Here is a 19888-nt window from a genome sequence, read left to right on the forward strand (position 1 = left end):
GCTTGCTATTTTGTAAGCTGCCTGGACATCTCTCAACCTCTCCTCCTGCTCTCTTACTTGCCTGGCGAGGTGGGAGTTCTCTTCCCGCAACACCAGTTCATTATTTTTGGCTTCGGTGACCTGACACCGAAAGTATTCCTGTCTGTTTCTGTGTGTTTCCACTAGCTGCATTTTTCCCCAGTTTTGTGCATTTAGTTCTGCCAATAACCTTTCCCCTGCTAGAGCCCTTATGTGTGACTGTTGAACTGATTCCCGTAGCTCTGCTGCCAGTGCCTCAACGTGTTTATCCAAAAGCTGGATCTGTCGCTGGAAGCATACCAACCAGATTGCTTTCTCCACAGATTTCTTATGGACCTTGCTCTCAGTCCATTTGGCTGCAGCGTCTATCGGACGCTCAGCACGCAACAGACTGAGCATCTTAGTGATATTTTCTATCTTGAACACGTAAGAGGAAATCCTCTCTTCCATCTTAGTTTTTTCCTCAAAAACAGGGTCCACTGCATCACATCCCTTTTGCCAAGGTCCTGCCACGGTCGCCATTATGTAGGGGGTGGTGTTTGGGTCAGCGTCACCACTGACTTATGAGTGGTTCGAATTGCTCCCACTCCCTTGATTCTAGACCTTGGGCTTATTTAGGGGGTGTGACAAAAGCGCAGCAGACAACTGGTTTTGGTGCAAGAAACTTTGATCTTTATTCAAGAAAGAAAATACAACATAACAATCTTATACTCTAATAAAAATGGGGAACATTTTAATACATATGAGGGAAATACAGTAGAAAATGCCTCACCCCTCCCAATCCCACTTCCTAGCTAAGTTGAACTCTAGAGGACCAGGGATAATACTCACTGTGATAATAATAAATAACTTCCAGAGGAAGTTATGTGCACATCACTTCCTGTGAACTGTGAACTGTGAACTCTGTGTATACATCACTTCCTGTGCATACGTCACTTCCTGTGTTTGGACTAGTATAAATACTGAACTGCTCAGTATGATAGGAGGGCTTCTCCTAGAGGCATGGTGAAGACCGCTCTTGTATATAGTTTAATTATAAGTTGCTTAAAGCTTACTTTAAAGTTCCTTGATGTGTGAGACTTTTTATTACATCAATTTAAGCAACTTAGTATTTACACTCACAAATATTGAACCTTCGGACAAACTCAGAGTTAAGGATCCAGGGAACCACCCATCATGGAAAACATCCTTAAACCTACTCGTCTGGACTTGGACCCAAACGCACCAGCAGCTGGCAGGGTATGGAAGCATTGGTACCGTACTTTTGAGAATTTTCTTGATGAATGTAAAGCGAATGCTTCTACTAAACTGAGGATGCTTATCAACTATGTGACCCCAACAGTGTTTGAATATGTTGATGAATGGGATAATTACGATGAGGTGATCCGGGCACTTAAAAAACTATATGCTAAGACCGCAAATGAGGTCTATGCTAGACATCTACTGGCCACAGCCCGACAAGGGCCAGGGGAATCGATTAACGAATTCCTTCAAGAACTTCGCAGGCTCAGCGTAGATTGTAACTTTCAGGCAGCCTCGGCTGAGCTGTACCGCGAAGAAATGATTCGTGATGCTTTCATCTGCAGGATTGCCTCTCCATTTATACGCCAGCGTCTGCTAGAAAGTAAAACACTTGAGCTACAAAAGGCTTTTGACCTGGCTTGTTCTCTGGATTTGGCAAAGAAAAATGCAGACCTCTATCAGCTGCCCAGATCTCGATCTGCTGCTGTAACTGCAACCAGATGATTCAAGTGGCCTCAGGTGAACCCTATCATGGAGGAATCTAATCCTGATGATAATTCTGATGAAGAAGAGGAGGATGACCCCACTTTAGCAGCCTCTTGGCAATCTAGGAAGGAATGCTTCTTTTGTGGAGATTCTTTTCACCCTAGGAAATTCTGCCCTGCTCGCAATGCGATCTGCAGTCATTGCGATAAAAAGGGACACTTTGCAAAAGTTTGCCAATCAAGAGCCTCTACGAGGGCCTATCCAGCTAAGGCCTACCGAACTGCCCCAATTAGGGCCTATCAAGATGCTCCAGCTAGGACCTCTCAAGCTTCCTCTCGAGCTCTCTCCCGAAGAAGCACACCTAGAGTTTCAGCCACTCTCTGTGCAACCACACCAATTACAGCTGCTTGCCCACAGAACCTGTTTCCTGCAGCTACAAAAGTTTCAATTAATGGGCATACCTTAGATGCCTTAATTGACTCAGGAAGTACTGATAGTTTCATTAGAGAACAGATTGTTGCGAAATTGAAACTACATATCTTCCCATCGGACCAGGCAATTGCAATGGCTCAGCCATCACTTAATACCAGAATCTCCGGCTTTTGTATTATTGATATGACACTTAATGGTCGCATGTATCCCTCCACCCGACTTTCGGTGCTCAAGGACTTATGTAGTGATCTCATCTTAGGGCTGGATTTTCAAAAACAGCATAAGAAACTCACCATTGAGTTCGGCGGATCCAAACCTGGACTTACTATTTCTAATATACTGTCTCAATTACCGTTTTGTGCATTATCAGCAGCTTCACTTGATGAACCCTCATTATTTGCCAGTATTCCTCCTCGATGCAAACCAATAATAATGAAATCGCGGCGCTTTAGTCAGGAAGACCAATCTTTTATTGAGGCTGAAATCTCTCAACTTTTAGCAAAGGATATCATCGAACCATGTTCATCGCCCTGGCGGGCTCAAATCGTCATCATCAAGAACCCTCTAAAACCTCACAAACAACGACTATGCATTGATTATTCGCAAACCATCAATCAATATACTGACTTGGATGCCTACCCGTTGCCACGCATTGATGATATGGTTAATAAACTGGCCGAATACAAAGTGTTCTCAACTTACGATTTGAAAAGTGCCTATCATCAGGTACCCTTGAAGGTCTCAGATAAGCAGTACACGGTCTTTGAGGCTAATGGATGACTGTACCAATTTTGTCGCCTCCCATTCGGGGTTACTAATGGAGTGGCTGTCTTCCAACGGGCAATGGATGGCCTGGTTAAGCAGGAAAACTTAAGGGACACTTTTCCCTATCTTGATAACATTACTATTGCAGGTCACGATCAACAGGAACACGACACCAACCTCCAAAAATTTTGGGATGCTCTCCATCACCATAACTTAACTTTGAATTAATCTAAATCTGTTGAGTCGCAACCGAACATCAACGTCCTTGGCTACTGCGTAGGCAATGGTATCATTAAGCCAGACCCAGAAAGACTTCGCCCGCTCCAAGAGCTCCCGTCACCTAAGACTCTGGCTTCTTTACGTCGGGCTCTCGGTCTGTTTGCATACTACGCTAAATGGATTCCTCATTTTTCAGACAAAATCCAACCCTAGCTGCATGCTAGATCATTTCCATTGGAAACAGCGGCTGTTGCAGCCTTTAAGCTTCTCAAAAAACAGTTGGAGAAAGCGACTCTTCACTCCATCGATGAGAATCTCCCTTTCATAGTCGAATGTGATGCCTCGGAGGTGGCGATCTCGGCTACTCTAAATCAGGAAGGTCGTCCTGTAGCATTTATGTCCAGGACCTTACAAGGTGCCGAGCTACATTATCCTCCGGTTGAGAAGGAAGCCACAGCCATCATAGAGGCGGTACGGAAGTGGAACCATTTCCTAGCTCGCCAGTACTTTACATTAATCACGGACCAGCGATCAGTCGCCTTCATGCTCGATAATCGAAAACGAACCAAAATTAAGAATAATAAAATACAGCTTTGGAGGATGGAACTGGCCTCTTTTGGTTGCACCATTCACTATCGACCTGGCAAGGAGAATGTGGCCCCGGCTACCCTCACACGAGCATTCTGCTCCACTATGTCGTCCTCTACTCTCATAGATGTCCATAATGGATTGTGTCATCCTGGCGTTACGCGCATGCTACATTTCGTACGATCACAGAATCTCCCTTTTTCTACTGGAGATGTAAAGAAAATGTGCTCAGAATGCCAGCTTTGTGCAGAATTAAAACCTCAGTTCTTCCGCCCCTCAGATGGTATGCTCATACACGCAACCCAACCGATGCAACGACTTAGCATCGATTTTAAGGGCCCAGTGCCCTCTTCTACTCGGAACACGTATTTGCTCACCATGATTGATGAATATTCACGTTTTCCGTTTGCCTTCTCCTGCTCCAATATGCTGGCGTCCACAGTAATCTGCTGCCTTGAGCAAGTATTTTCTCTCTGTGGCATGGCAGCTTACATTCACTCGGATCGGGGTCCATCCTTTATGTCAAGGGAACTCAAGGACTACCTCTCAGAACGGGGAATTGCTACAAGCAAAACGACGCCATATCATCCCATCGGAAATGGGCAGGTAGAGAGGTATAACGGTATCATCTGGAATTCCGTACATCTTGCTTTAAGATCTCGGGGCCTACCAAACCAGCAATGGGAAGCAGTGCTTCCGGATGCATTGCAATCTATACGGTCCCTTCTTTCTACAGCCACAAATACTACACCTCATGAGCGGTTCTTTGGATTCCAGCGTCGCTCATCTTATGGGACATCCCTCCCGTCATGGCTAACTACTCCTGGACCTGTACTACTCCGAAGATACGTTCGGACGTCTAAAAATGACCCTCTCGTAGACGAGGTCGAACTAACCGATGCCAACCCCACCTATGCATACATACGATATCCCGACGGCCGAGAATCTACCGTATCATTACGGGATATGGCTCCCTGCCCACCAGGACCTAGTGGGACATCGAGTGATGGTATTTTACCAGGAGCCTCTTGGAACCTACCGGGTACCCCTCTCCAGGATCCTGATCTGACACCAACTAGCTTGGTGCCGGTAGAACCCCGTACTCAAAGTTGTGACCCTCCCAGTACCGCGCACCAAAGTACTGATCTGCCACAGACCAGCTCTGCACCTCCCTCTGAACAGAGACAGACCGACTCTGCACCTACTGGGACTCGTACATGAAGCCATGATCTCCCTGACCCTTCACAGGGTAATCCAGGCCACACAAACTCTGACCAATGGCCAGCAGCATGTAAGCGGACCAGTGACCCTCTACGACGGGAACCCAAACGGGTGCGACTCTTCCTCGTTCGGCGGCTGCGGAATAAAAGGAAGACCACAGCCTTCTAATCTCGCAGGAGGGAAGAATGTGATAATAATAAATAACTTCTGGAGGAAGTTATGTGCACATCACTTCCTGTGAACTGTGAACTGTGAACTCTGTGTATACATCACTTCCTGTGCATACGTCACTTCCTGTGTTTGGACTAGTATAAATACTGAACTGCTCAGTATGATAGGAGGGCTTCTCCTAGAGGCATGGTGAAGACCGCTCTTGTATATAGTTTAATTATAAGTTGCTTAAAGCTTACTTTAAAGTTCCTTGATGTGTGAGACTTTTTATTACATCACTCACCAAATGAATCCTTGACAGTTGAGCTGGTTCATGGTTTCAGGGTTCACTGGATATGTTGGTTGGTGTCTGCCGTACCCTGGACGTGGTAGAGGAATTCGACTGCTGGTCAGTCTTCGCAAGTCCGCTGATGTGGTAGGGTGCGTTTTGGATTTATGGGGTGAGTACCCACTTTTCTTCTGTAGAGATAGGGTTTAGAGTTCCTTTTAAGTAAAAATCTTACCCAGGGGTAAGTCAGGAATAGATTGTAGAGTGGAAATTTTTCGAATCTTCGGTTATCTCCTGAGTTGTTTTTCTTTGGTTGCGGTGGCTCAATATTACCAGGTTGGTTGGTGGTAATATTTTGTTGGTAGTTTCGTAAGGCTCTGGTTGCCGCGATGTGTCTGATGATGTCTTGGGTCACTGAAGCTGTTGAACTTGGGTGTACAGCAGAATGCTGCCCTGCCTCAATGCTCCGGCTTCTTTTTGTGTGTTGCTTCTAGAGAGAGCTCTCTTTTTGAGAAAACAGGCCTTCAATTATACTTTGAGGGGCCTTCAAATCTGCGCGCCAAATCAGTCCCAGTTTATTGTTTGATTTGGGCAGGCTCGTTAATGGTAACTGGATTAGAAATGTGTAAAATGGTTTCGGGATGCTGTACTGATTATTCAATGAGCTGTTTAGCTCCTAGTTAATTGTCATACCTATACTCAGGTTTCGAGTCTCCTGTCTGAGCCCGAGATTTCTATGTAGTTTGGCGAGGTGATTTGCATTATGCATGTTTTGGATGGGTCCTGTGTTTTGGGTAGGGACTGCTCCTCTGTGGGTCGATTGTTAGGATGTTAATGTCTGATAGGGGCTGAGTGAGGTTACACAGTTCCCCAGACAATTTGATTTACTCCAATACCCAAACTGTCTTTACAGAGGTTGATCCCATTCCCTGTTGCAGCTTTTTCTCCCTTTACAGGCCCAACATGCCTTTTAAAATGCCAAATCTTGGTTTCCGACCTTGAATCTCCCTCTGTTAGGCCCAATGTGTATTTTATCATCCTGAAGTTTATTAGAAAGAGTCCAAAGTCATTTTCCTTAGGGTTTTCTTCTAGCTTTCGGGGGATCTGTGAATTTTGAGAATCTTACAGCTTATACTGTCTCACCTTGGTCCTCAGAATTGGAACAAGATGAGCCCCAGCACCAACAACACCAGCCACACCAGCAGCAACAGCAACCACAACAGCAGCCTTCTCCTCAACGACCTGATGCTTCACAGGAGAGAGAGGGGCACCACAGGGCTGCACCGCGCCGGAGGTGATATCCCCAACACAGGGCATGAGCTTCCTCAATGTGATTGAGCAGCAGTGCTTCAGGAGGCTCAGATTATCGTGCCAGATTATTGCAGACATTTGTAGCTTGCTGGAACAAACCTGCTGCCCAGAGGACCTGGTGGACATGCCTTAACAGTGGCTGACCAAGTCACCACCGCCCTCAACCTCTTCACCTCAGGCTCCTTTCAAGTTATCTGCAGCAGACATTTGCAGGATCTCGCAGTTGGCCAGCCACAGATGCTTCACACAAGTCACCGATGCCATGATTCACAAGTCAGCCAATTATATCAACTTTGCCACTGATGAAGCCAGTTTTACTGAGCGGGTGCTCGGCTTTGCGGCTCTGGCTGACTTCCCTCAGGTGGGCAGCACGGTGGCATAGTGGTTAGCACTGTTGCCTCACAGCGCCAGGGACCTGGGTTCGAATCTGGCCTCGGGTGAATGTCTGTGTGGAGTTTGCACATTTTCCCCGTGTTTGCGTGGGTTTCCTCCGGGTGCTCCGGTTTCCTCCCACAGTCCAAAGATGTGCGGGTTAGGTTGATTGGCTATGATAAATTGACCCTTAGTGTTAGGGGGATTAAATACGTGGGGTTACGGGGATAGAGTGGGATATGTGTTGGTGTAGGGGTTACGGGGATCGGGTGGGATATGTGTCGGTGCAGGCTCGATGGGCCGAAATGGCCTCTATCTGCACTGTGGGGTTTCTGTGATTTCTGTGATTTCTGTGAGGTGCAGGGCATCATCGACTACACACATGTGGCCATGAAGGAATCATATCATCACCCAGGATTGTTTGTGAACTGCAAAGGCTTCCAGTTCCTCAATGTGCAGCTAGTCTGCAACCATAAAATGATGATCATGCATGTGTGTGCCAAATTCCCTGGCAGCTGTCATGACTCTTTCATGCTGCACCAGTCCACCCTCCCTCAGCTCTTTGTACCTCCAAACAGACTTATCGGCTGGCTGCTTGGAGACAAGGGACATCCATTGAAAACTTGGCTCATCACACTCATGTGAATGCCAAGTACTGAGGCCAAGGAGTATTATAATGAGAGTCACATCCCCTCCAGATGCATAATAGAGCAAGCAATCTGCATGATGAAGATGCGCTTCAGATGCCTTGACAGATCTGTAGGAGCCCTTCAGTATGCACCAGCCACGGTTTCCAGAATCATCGTCGTCTGCTGCGCGCTTCTCAGCATAGCGCAGCAGTGAGAATTGGAGCTGCAGGAGGAGCAAGGCGTACAGCACACACAGTCTCTTCAGATGAGGAGGAGGAGGAGGAGGAACCTGAGATGCAGATGCCACCAGCAGCGGCGCACATTGCTGCCCGGGAGGCCCAGGATGGCCTCATCATGGCCAAACTTACTTAACTTGCTTCAATTCAGCCACATGCCTGCCACATGCTGTACTAAGTCTTCTCCACCCCACCCTCACCAACAACACCATAAAGCATCCCTACAATGACAAATCCATTGCTCTCACCCAAAGCCCCAATGCTCGAGGTTAAATAATGTCTCACCATTCACTCCAAGTGACAAAGGCACTTCTAAGGTTTGAGGCAAAAATGGACAAGAGCCGAAAGTGGTGCCACAAAAAACATTCATGTGTGCAATCAAAACAACTGAAACTTAGCACTAACATTTGTTGATACACCCAATTGCTCACCCTTGTGCATCTACTTTCGTGTCATTTTTCTTTTGCGAGTGTTTCTACGAGGTGCAACCCCTGTGGCTTCAGCAGCGGTGGTTGCAGGCTGCTTACTTCCCTGCTGCAACTCGTTAGACACTTTTGGCAGACGTCCTCTGGGTTTTGGAGCCTGTGAGGGCCCCGCCAAAGTCTGCTGCTCTTACAACTGTGCAGGGGCAGTCTCGGCCATCGGGATCTGAGGCAGCACCTGGGACTCTGACTGAGGGGGAGGCAACAAGGGACAAGTGGGAGCACTTTGGGAGGAGCCCCCACTTCCATGTCCTCTCTCACCATCTTCCTCTCATGGGCCACCCGCACTTCCCTGCTAGCAAGGAGTTGGCGAGCACCTTGATGCGCAGCAGTGGGGCGATGAAGGCCCAAGTCAATGTTTACATCCCTCCTTGTGAGGAGGTCTATGAGTGTTGTCCACAGCAAGCATGTGCTCATATGACTGGCACATTTGCTGCTCCATGCAGGTGGCCATCCTTTACATGGAACAGCACATCATCACCATCTCACCTGCGACATGGTGGTGCTCATGTTAATGATGGACCCCTCATTCTCTGAACATCTGCAGACATCGCGGCTGCAAAAGATGCCAGAGCCTCATGCAATTGTTGTTGTCCCTCCAAGATCACCCTCTTTCTCAATGGCCCCCGAGGCTCCACGTCTGCATGCAGCTTAGCAGAGCTTGGAGCGTCCTGTGCCCTCTGATGAGGAGTCTCCACTGCTGTCCCTGTCAACATCACCTGCTCTTGTTCACTTGTGAATTGTGAGACACCAGGTGACAACCCTACTCTATGGCACAAAGGACTCACGAGGGGTGAGTATCTGCGCTGGTGCTGGGTGCACTTGGGTCTGCAGATGGTGCACCCTCAGAGACTGGACGCTCCTCTGAGGGGTCATCTTCCTCCTCCAGCTGGACAGTGGGGGGAGCAGTTGATGGACCAAGAGGACTGCAACAAGTTACAGGAAGACATTAATAAACTTGCAGAATGGGCATATAATTGGCAAATGAAGTTCAACACAGATAAATGTGAGGTATTACATTTTGGTAGGAAGAATAGGGAGGTCACTTATCACTTGGAGGGTGCGAGTCTGGGTGGGGTAGAGGAACAAAGCGATCTCGGAGTGAAAATACACAAATCACTAAAAGTTGCGACACAGGTTAGCAAGGCCATAAAAAAGCAAACCAAGCACTAGGGTTTATTTCTAGAGGTATAGAATTGAAAAGTAGGGAAGTTATACTAAACCTGTATCGAACCTTGGTTAGACCACACTTAGAGTACTGCGTACAGTTCTGGTCGCCATATTATAAAAAGGATATAGAGGCACTGGAGAGGATGCAGAGAAGATTTACAAGGATGATATCTGAAATGCGAGGGTATACATATCAGGAAAGGATGAATAGGCTGGGTCTCTTTCCTCTTGAAAAAAGAGGGCTGAGGGGTGACCTAATAGAGGTCTTTAAAATTATGAAAAATTTTGATAGAGTGGATACAGAGAGAATGTTTCAACTAGAAGCCATCAATATAAGATAGTCACCAAGAAATCCAATAGGGAATTCAGAAGAAACTTCTTTACCCAAAGACTGGTGAGAATGTGGAACTTGCTACCACGGAGTGGTTGAAGCGAATAGAATAGATGCATTTAAGGGGAGGCTAGACACGCTTATGATGGAAAAAGGAATAGAGGGTTATGTTGATAGATTTAGATGAGGAAAGACAGGAGGAGGCTCGTGTGGAGCATAAATGTGCTGCCTCTCCCTCTAACTTAACCTTACTGTATGTATTTAACTTACTTATATATGTATAACCAACCTGTTGGGGCCGTTGCCCCTTTAACTTACCTTTTAGGGCCATTGCCCCTTTAAGACGCACCTTAGCGTGCTGACGTCACGGCACGTACGACGTGACGTGCGTGAGGCGGCTGCCGGCCCGACTCGGCCTTCCAGAAAGGCCGCCGGCACAGCCCGACCTAGCGTCTTCGGCCGCATCTACCAGCCGCCGGGAGCGACACGATCTTCCGCTCCCGCGGCAACCACCGGCTCAGCCTGGCCTCCAGCTCCCACTCCCGACTTCGGCCTCAACAGCCAGAAACGCGACCACGCGCATCACGTGACGCCCCAAGCGCGGACAACGCGACCGAGCATGATGAGGTCATCACGCTCCCCACAGGACTGCTAACGTAGTCCTCGTGGAGTCCTCGCTGGGACAAGACCACACCACGGTGCTCCTACAGCAGCACAGGCTCTGGGCAGTTGTATTGTCCCCATGCTTGAGTCTTGGAAATTGTTTGTCTGTAAGTATTTTAGAATGCTATAGATGATTAGTATACACTGTATGTTGTAGAAAATGTTTAGTTGTAACTTTTCTCTGTCTAGCTGGTCAACTAGTAGCTGTATTTTGATACACTACGTACAGGGCTAATTTAAAGAGAATGCCTTCCAGTCTGCTAAATGTATATTCATTGCCAAATGTACTGTGTTGCTCAGGCGTACCTAAATTTGTGTATACATATCAGTTATGCGTTTGTATACTAATGTGTGCTTCCATTTCTGTGTTGTATTTCAGTTTTACAATAAGAATCTCTCAGTAAAGCGTTACAAGAAAAGTCAAGCCTTGTGATTTTATTGGAAGATATCAAGTTGTTCGCTATCTGTCTAGCTCTGCATAGGATCGCGTTGCGAGGGCAGAATAGTAAAAAGACAGCAGCACAGCGGGCTCAAGCACAGGAAGATACCACTCAGCTACCATGAGTCTATGCTCGGGAAGACAATATACCCAAGAGGACGTCGACCAGCCAATCGAGAAGCATGAGCCTCTCCGAGCAAACGCTGCCAAGTCACAGTCCCCTAAAGTATCCTCTAGGTCATCTCGGCGGTCCAGCAGACCGTCGTCATCGATAGCTTCTGCAGCCGCCAAAGCACGTGCCAAGGCAAAAGCTGCCCAGGCTCAATTGTCCTTCGCTGAAAAAGAAGCTGACCTTATGAAGCAGAGAGCCGACCTCGACGCTAGTGTGATGAAGCAGAGAGCTGACCTCGACGCTCGTGTGATGAAGCAGAGAGCTGACCTCGACGCTAGTGTGATGAAGCAGACAGCACAATCCTCTAAAGTATCCACTAGATCATCTCGGCAGTGCAGTATACCGTCGTCATCGACAGCTTCTGCAGCCGCCAAAGCACGTGCCAAGGCAAAAGCTGCCCAGGCTCAATTGGCCCTTGCTGAAAAAGAACCTAGTGTGATGAAGCAGAAAGCTGACCTCGCTGCCAGTCTCCACATTCTCCAAAGCGAGAGAGCTGCCGCTGCCGCTAAAGCTAAAGCCGCAGCTTATGAAGAAGGTGAGGAGAACGAAGGCGGGGAGCCCAGCCAGGAAACATATGTTCTGGGACAGCCCCTCAGTCCAGTGCAACGTACAAGTGAGTATGTCCAACAACACTCCAAATTGTTCTCCAAGGAAACATCCAACTATCTCGACGCAGAACCAGCTACTCACCACAGTAGCAAACAGCCTGTTTTTGGAGACACTGAGCTTAAAGGAGAAGAAACAAGCAAGACTTACCTACAGAGACCTCCACAGCACTCGGCCAATCCAGCCAAGCAGTCCTCACCCGAGCCACAGGGTACACAGGACCTCGCTGGGTGCCTTATCCACCGAGAGTTGTTGAGTTCGGGCCTTCTGGAGTTAGATGGCCGTCCTGAAAGTTGTTGGTCATGGAAAGAGTCCAACCTGAGACTACACAAGGTAGCATCGATCAGTGGACAGGTGATGGAAGCCTTCCCTACAGAGGACCGTGCCAAGGATCTGAAGGATTTGCACCTTGGAGTGGATCCTCCCCCCCTTCAACGGAGCCTGGGGCTCTCCTGGAACCTGGAAACAGACAGCGTCACATTCCTGGTGTCCCGTGAAGAAAGGCCATTCACACGGAGAGACGTCCTGTCCACAGTCAACAGTTTGTACAACCCTTTGGGGTTCGTAGCTCCCATAACAATGCAAGGAACAGCATTAGTACGGGAACTCTCATCGGATCAGAGTGAGTGGGATGCTCCACTCCTCCCAGAAAAAGAAGCAAAATGGAACCTACAGTTGATCAGAGACAAGATTGACATCGATGTGGGCACCGTCAAGTTCTTCACGGACAGCAAGATTGTACTTGGTTACATCCACAACTCCACAAAAAGGCTTTATGTGTATGTTTCCAACCGGGTGACTCGTATCAGACGATCCACTCACGCTGACCAGTGGTGCTATGTCTCCACAGACCTGAACCCTGCAGACCATGCTACCAGGTCTATACCAGCAGCACACCTACAGCAAAGCAGTTGGTTCTCGGGCCCCTCTTTCCTGTCTAATGTCAACACAGAGGAGACTCCTGAGTCCAATCCCTTCACCCTTGTGGAGCCTGAAGCTGATACTGAGATTCGACCTGAAGTTACGACCTTGGTCACCAAAGCCTCAGAATCTCAGTTGGGCTCACAACGCTTCGAGCGATTCTCAAGCTGGAGAACACTCTGCCGAACCACAGCCCGACTCATTCACGTAGCAGCATCCTTCAAGGGGAATTCGGACAACATAGAACGCAAAGGATGGAAATGTTCTAAAGTATCCAGCACAAGTGAGCTTTCACAAGCCAAAGGTGTGATCATTCGCTCTGTCCAGCATGATGTCTTCAAGGAGGAATTCAAATGTCTTGAAGAGGGACAGACATTCCCCAAGCAAAGAGGAGAGTATTTGTCCACCCTACAGAGCCGTAGGAAATGGACAGAAGACAAGCCAAATGTCAAAGTGAGAGATGTTGTCTTGCTGAAAGACAGCCAAGCAAGCAGAAATGAATGGCCAGTGGGACTGGTTGTCAAAACTCTGCCGACCAGGGACAAGAGGGTCCGCAAGGTGGAGGTGAAGATTGTCAAGGAGGGGCCTGTCAAAGTGTTTCTGAGGCCAGTCTCAGAGGTCGTAGTCCTCCTTTCTGAAGTAACCTAGAGAACGGACTCTGAGTATGTTGCAGCCAAAGGATGTTTTCTTTAGGTTTATTTTGTATCTGTAGTGGTACAATGGCATTGTACCAAGCGGGGAGTGTGCTGCCTCTCCCTCTAACTTAACCTTACTGTATGTATTTAACTTACTTATATATGTATAACCTACCTGTTGGGGCCATTGCCCCTTTAACTTAACTTTTAGGGCCATTGCCCCTTTAAGATGCGCCTTAGCGTGCTGATGTCACGGCACGTACGACGTGACGTGCGTGAGGCGGCTGCCGGCCCGACTCGGCCTTCCAGAAAGGCCGCCGGCACAGCCCGACCTAGCGTCTTCGGCCGCATCTACCAGCCGCCGGGAGCGACGCGACCTTCCGCTCCCGCGGCAACCACCGGCTCAGCCTGGCCTCCAGCTCCCGCTCCCGACTTCGGCCTCAATGGCCAGAAACGCGGCCACGCGCATCATGTGACACCCCAAGCGCGGACAACGCGACCGAGCGTGATGAGGTCATCACGCTCCCCACAGGACTGCTAACGTAGTCCTCGTGGAGTCCTCGCTGGGACAAGACCACACCACGGTGCTCCTACAGCAGCACAGGCTCCAGGCAGTTGTATTGTCCCCATGCTTGAGTCTTGGAAATTGTTTGTCTGTAAGTATTTTAGAATGCTATAGATGATTAGTATACACTGTGGCCTAGAAATTGAGTTTGCGCTGCGCCGGGGCTTAACGCCGGAAATTTAGCGCCGGTGCTAAGCCGCGCTGTGCGCGCCAAAAATTCAGCAGCGCCGCGCCCAAACGGCTGCCGGCGCTACTGAAGGCTGTTTGCGCCTGAAAACTGGCGCTACGCGCCGCATTGCGGCGCTATTCCGGCGCTGCGGCGCCCGATGCGGTGCGGCAGGCTCGGGAAGTGCAGGCCTCCTCCTTCAGTTAAGGAGGAGCTGCCTGCACCCGCCTGCTGGCCGGTTAAATCGCCACAAAAATGAGCCCGGCACCTCGGGGAAGTGCCGGGCTCGCAGCCGAGAAGCATCTGTTCCGCGGGGGGGGGGGGAGTCCGGGGAGGGAGGTGCGGGCAGGCGGCCGGCGGGAAAGCGGCCGGCCGCCACTCCACCTTTATGCGCTGGCGCAAAGTCGTGTAAGACTCTGTTGCCAGGGTCTTAGTTGCGGCTGCCACGGGCGAGGCGGCCGCAACTGAATTTCGGCGCTGGGGCCCGTCACCACGGCAACCGGGACGCTGCGCACACCGATGACGTCATCGGTGCCGGCGCAGCGCTACCGGTGTAACGCCGATGTTGGGCCCTAGTCAATTTCAAAACCGGCTGTAAGTCCAGCGCAATGCCCTCTAGCGCCGCAAAATGGGCGCTAAGCCCACTCAATTTCTAGGCCTGTATGTTGTAGAAAATGTTTAGTTGTAACTTTTCTCTGTCTAGCTGGTCAACTAGTAGCTGTATTTTGATACACTACGTACAGGGCTAATTTAAAGAGAATGCCTTCCAGTCTGCTAAATGTATATCCATTGCCAAATGTACTGTGTTGCTCAGGCGTACCTAAATTTGTGTATACATATCAGTTATGCGTTTGTATACTAATGTGTGCTTCCATTTCTGTGTTGTATTTCAGTTTTACAATAAGAATCTCTCAGTAAAGCGTTACAAGAAAAGTCAAGCCTTGTGATTTTATTGGAAGATATCAAGTTGTTCGCTATCTGTCTAGCTCTGCATAGGATCGCGTTGCGAGGGCAGAATAATAAACACCGGCATGGACTGATTGGGCCGAATGGCCTGTTTCTGTGCCGTATATCCTATGTCACCCTATGTACTCCTATGACCTGTTGGAGAGTAAAGAGATGAATTAGAAGTGTTATAATAAGAATGGATAAAGTTACCATTTATGCACTTGATGTCATTTCACTGGCTGCTGACATGGTTCACCATGTGAGTGACTGTTGTATGCCATGTGCTGTATGAGATGTGATTCTGTCACCAGGTTTCTGGGATTTCCCCCTCTCTCCGTCTCCCACTGCCAGCATCTCTCAAGCTCCTGAAATTTCCAGAGCCGCCTCCACTGCTGCTGTGAGAATTGCAATTACTGGAGGGCCACCTCTGGTTCTCTCCCTCTCTCTGTTATTGTGGGCGCTCTTCTCCTGCAAGGAGGGAAAGAAGAGAAGTTTGAGTGAGTGTGATGGAATAAGTATAAGGAATGGATGGGTAACATCTGTAAAGGGTGACTATGAGGGAGTGGGGTGACATTGCCAAATGGCCTCCTTCTGTGGTGTTACTTGCTATGATTACATTAGGATGAGGGTGAGTGTCAGGGGTGATTAGTCAGATGGGGATGTGAATATGTACATAGACAGAGGGATGGGCGGATGTGCAAGGTTAGTTGGTGTGAGGAATAATGTGCAGGAGTAGGCTTGGGAAGGCAGACTGATGGGAATGTATTGACGGGCACATCAGTTTGACATTGCACTCACGTTTCCTGACATCATGAGATCATTGACTCGTTTCCTGCACTGGATCCAGGTCCTCCTCACCACATCCCTGCTGCTGACCTCCTCAGCTATATCCAGCCAGGCTCTTTTGTTGCTTGTGGAGGTCTCCTTTGCCTGTCAGCAGGGAAGGACCTTCCTGCGTGCTCTGACAGCCTCCACAAGAGTATGCAATGAAGAATCTGAGAATCGTGGTGCAACACTCTGTCGTTGGCTATCCATCTTTCAAAAGTTTTAGCAGTACTGTGGCATTTCTTTCACACCTTCCACCCTCCTCTGGCAACCTTCAAGTGAGTTCAGTGCAAGGCTGCTTTAAATATGGGCGCTGGAAATGAGTCATCGATGACATCATCAGCCCTGCACCATTTAATAGGGCCGGGAAACACGCATGACTCTTTCAATTGGGGCCATTAAGTGAAAGTCGCTCTGAGCAGCGCATTGCTCAGAACATCACGTTCCGGACCTGCTACACCGCCGGCATGCACCCAACCCGACACAAAGGTGAACATTCCGGCCACTGGATCATTGTTTTAGCCAGATTTATACTCTCAGTTGAGTAAGATGTATGTGTGGCAAACTTCTGCAGGTGGTGCACACCTTATAATTCAGCCAGTTGGCCAACTAAATTGCTAATGTCTGTTTCCACAACATATTGTCAAAAATTTTAACTTGGAGGCAGCTTGGGAGTGGGCAGCAAGCCCTGCTGAATATAACGGCATGACCTGATTAGTATTTGAAAGCTGTTTCCTCTCCGCAGCCAGCCAGATGGAGAGGCTGGCTGGCTGTCGGGCAGGTAGGCCTGCGGAGGAGGGAGGGTGGCATTTATGGGGGTTGCTGGGGATCGGAGGAGCAGTGGGGGAGAGTGGTCAGGAGCTGGAGGACGATCGAGGCCGGAGGAGCATCGGGTGGGTGGTCGGGGGTCGGCGGAGCATCGTGGGGTGGGGGGGCGGGTGGTGGGGAGCTGGAGGACGAACGGGGCTGGAGGAGCATCGGTGGTTGGGTGGTGGGCGTAATGTATGTACCTTTAAGGAGGGGAACTACTTTCTACAGCTCATGTATACTGTAGTACCGGCAGTGACCACACCTGTATATAACGCTGAGTAGTAATCTGTTGTTTCAGTTGCAGTTTGAACCACGTTGAGTAAACACCTGTTGTACCGTGCTCTGCAGTCCTTTTCTTATTATTACACGGACGTAACAGTGGCGACGGGCAAGTTTGAACCTACCTGCAACTCTGCATCACCTCCCAGGGATTCGCTCCTGGAGAACAGTGGAAGAAGGACGAGTCCAGAAGCACGGGCGTCGACCACGGGCAACCGCCCAGTCATCCAGCGGAGATTTGAGCATCGCAGGGGAGGCTGTCGAGAGCCAGGCTTGGCTTTCCAGTCACGGTGGTCCAGCGAAACGGGCTGGCAACAGGTACTGCGCAGACCCTTCCCGGACAGCGACGGGCTAGAGCCCGATCGGGCGGCACAGAAAAAGGCCGAGCAGCGTTGACGGGGGAGAGAGAGAGGGCAGAGCGCACAGGGCGCAGCTGGTGTTCAGGACCGAGCGGCATCAACTGGGGAGAGAGGCGAGAGAGAGCAGAGTGCAGCCGGTGTTCAAGGGCCGAGCAGCGTCAATGGGGGAGAGAGGCGCGCAGGAAAACGTGAGGCGCTGCCATTGCCACAAGGACCGCAGAGAGCGGCATTGGCAGCAGCGCAGGAGCAGCGCGCGAAACCCACAGGGGGTCACCATTTACCACGAGGACCGCCGAGAGCGGCGTTGGCAGCAGCGCGGTAGACGCCATTTCAAGCCACAGCGGGGAAGAAAGGAAAGCGCAGGAGACGCCATTTTACGCCAGTCAAACCACACCCAAAAATGCCGAATAGTGGCAGTATCACAGCGTTCGACAATGAAGTCGAAGATTGGACGACATATGTCGAACGCATAGAAGTATACTGCAAGGTGAATGAAGTGCCAGATGAAAAGAAAGCGCTGGTATTGTTGAATTCAATGGGTGCAAAAACGTATGGCTTACTACGAAACCTAGTAACCCCAGAGAAGCCAGTAGAAAATGATTTTGAAAACATAGTGTCAATCCTACAGGACCACTTAAACCCCACACCGCTGCTGATAGCAGAAAGATTTAAGTTTCACAAAAGGAGCCAGCATAAAGATGAAAGTAATGCTGAGTATTTAATGGAACTGCGCAAGCTATCGAAACACTGCCAGTTTGGAACGGGACTAGCAGATACATTAAGGGACAAGTTTGTGTGTGGGCTTCAAAGTGAAGGAACCCAGAAACGGCTCCTATCAGAAAAGGATCTTACGCTGGACAAGGCTTTTAGCATTGCAGTATCACATGAAGCAGCAGCACGGGGCACTGCAGAGATACAACGGAGACCGCAAGAATATGGCACAAATGAAATGTCATACGGAACAGTGAAGTGCTACCGCTGCGGCAGAACAACACACGATCATAATGATTGCTGGTTCAAGGACAAAGTGTGCAGAAAGTGTGGAAAAGTAGGACACATAGCACGAGTCTGCAGGTCGGGAAAGAAAACCAGCAATAAGAAACCGACCAAAGGGAAGTACAAGAAGGTGCATAAGATAACGGAGAATAGTTCAGACGAACAAAAGAGTGATAACGACTCCGAAAGCAGGGAACTGAGTTGTCTGAAACTACATAATGTGATCACATCAGAGGATCACTGAACCATTTGGGTCACTCTCAAGGTAGCAGGAGTCCAGGTAAAGATAAAGATGGAATTGGACACAGGATCAGCTCTAACAGTCATAAACTGACGGGACTACGAGCGGCTATTCTCACACATACCCTTGAGAGACACAAAAATTATTTTGAAGACGTACACGGGGCGAAAAGTCTACCACAAAGGAAAAATAAGGGTGACCGTTACATATAACGGTAAGGAAACACCAAAACTAGACCTGTATGTATTGCAAGATGGAGGACCACCATTACTGGGACGTGAATGGATCCGGAAAATACAACTGGATTGGCATTCCATACAGGCACTGACTGTGGCTGACAAAAAGTATGACGACGTCACATCTGGGCGACTGTCAAAGATCCTAACTGACGCGAAGAAGTGTTCTAGCAAGGACTCGGAACACTAAAAGGCATGACAGCGACGATTAAAATTGAAGAAAACGCAAGCCCAAAATTTTTTAAGGCCAGACCGGTATCTTATGCGATCCGCCCAGCCGTCGAAGCAGAGCTGGAGAGTCTGGAACGTTCAGGTGTACTGTCCAAGGTAGACTGGAGCGAGTAGGCTACACCCATCGTCCATGTGACGAAAAAGTCGTTGAGCAGCACGCCTGGGGAACCAAGGAATGTTCGCATTTGTGGGGACTTTAAGGTAACAGTGAAACATAGAAACATAGAAGATAGGAGCAGGAGTAGGCCATTCGGCTCTTCGAGCCTGCTCCGCCATTCAATGAGATCATGGCTGATCATCCAAATTCAGTACCCGGTCCCTGCGTTCTCCCCATATCCCTTGATCCCTTTCGCCTTAAGAAATATATCCAACTCTTTCTTGAATATACTTAATGAACTGGCCTCCACCGCCCTCTGTGGCAGAGAATTCCACAGGTTCACCACTCTCTGGGTGAAGAAATTCCTCCTCATTTCAGTCCTAAATGGCTTACCGCTTATCCTTAGACTATGACCCCTGGTTCTGGACTCCCCCGCCATCAGAAACATCCTTCCTGCATCTAGTCTGTCCAGGCCTGACATAATTTTATAGGTTTCGATGAGATCCCCTCTCAATCTTCTAAACTCCAATGAGTATAAGCCAAATCGACACAATCTCTCCTCATACGTCATTCCTGCCATCCCAGGTATCAGCCTGGTGAATCTTCGCTGCACTCCTTCCATGGCAAGAACGTCCTTCCTCAGGTAAGGTGACCAAAACTGCACACAATACTCAAGGTGTAGTCTCACCAAGGCCCTGTACAACTGCAGCAAGACATCCTTGTTCTTGTACTCGAACCCTCTTGGTACGAAGCCCAAC

This window comes from Somniosus microcephalus, chromosome 5 (assembly GCF_052327205.1).
Source record: "Somniosus microcephalus isolate GS21.2 chromosome 5, FLI_Smic_1.0, whole genome shotgun sequence".
Taxonomy (NCBI): Eukaryota; Metazoa; Chordata; class Chondrichthyes; order Squaliformes; family Somniosidae; genus Somniosus; species Somniosus microcephalus.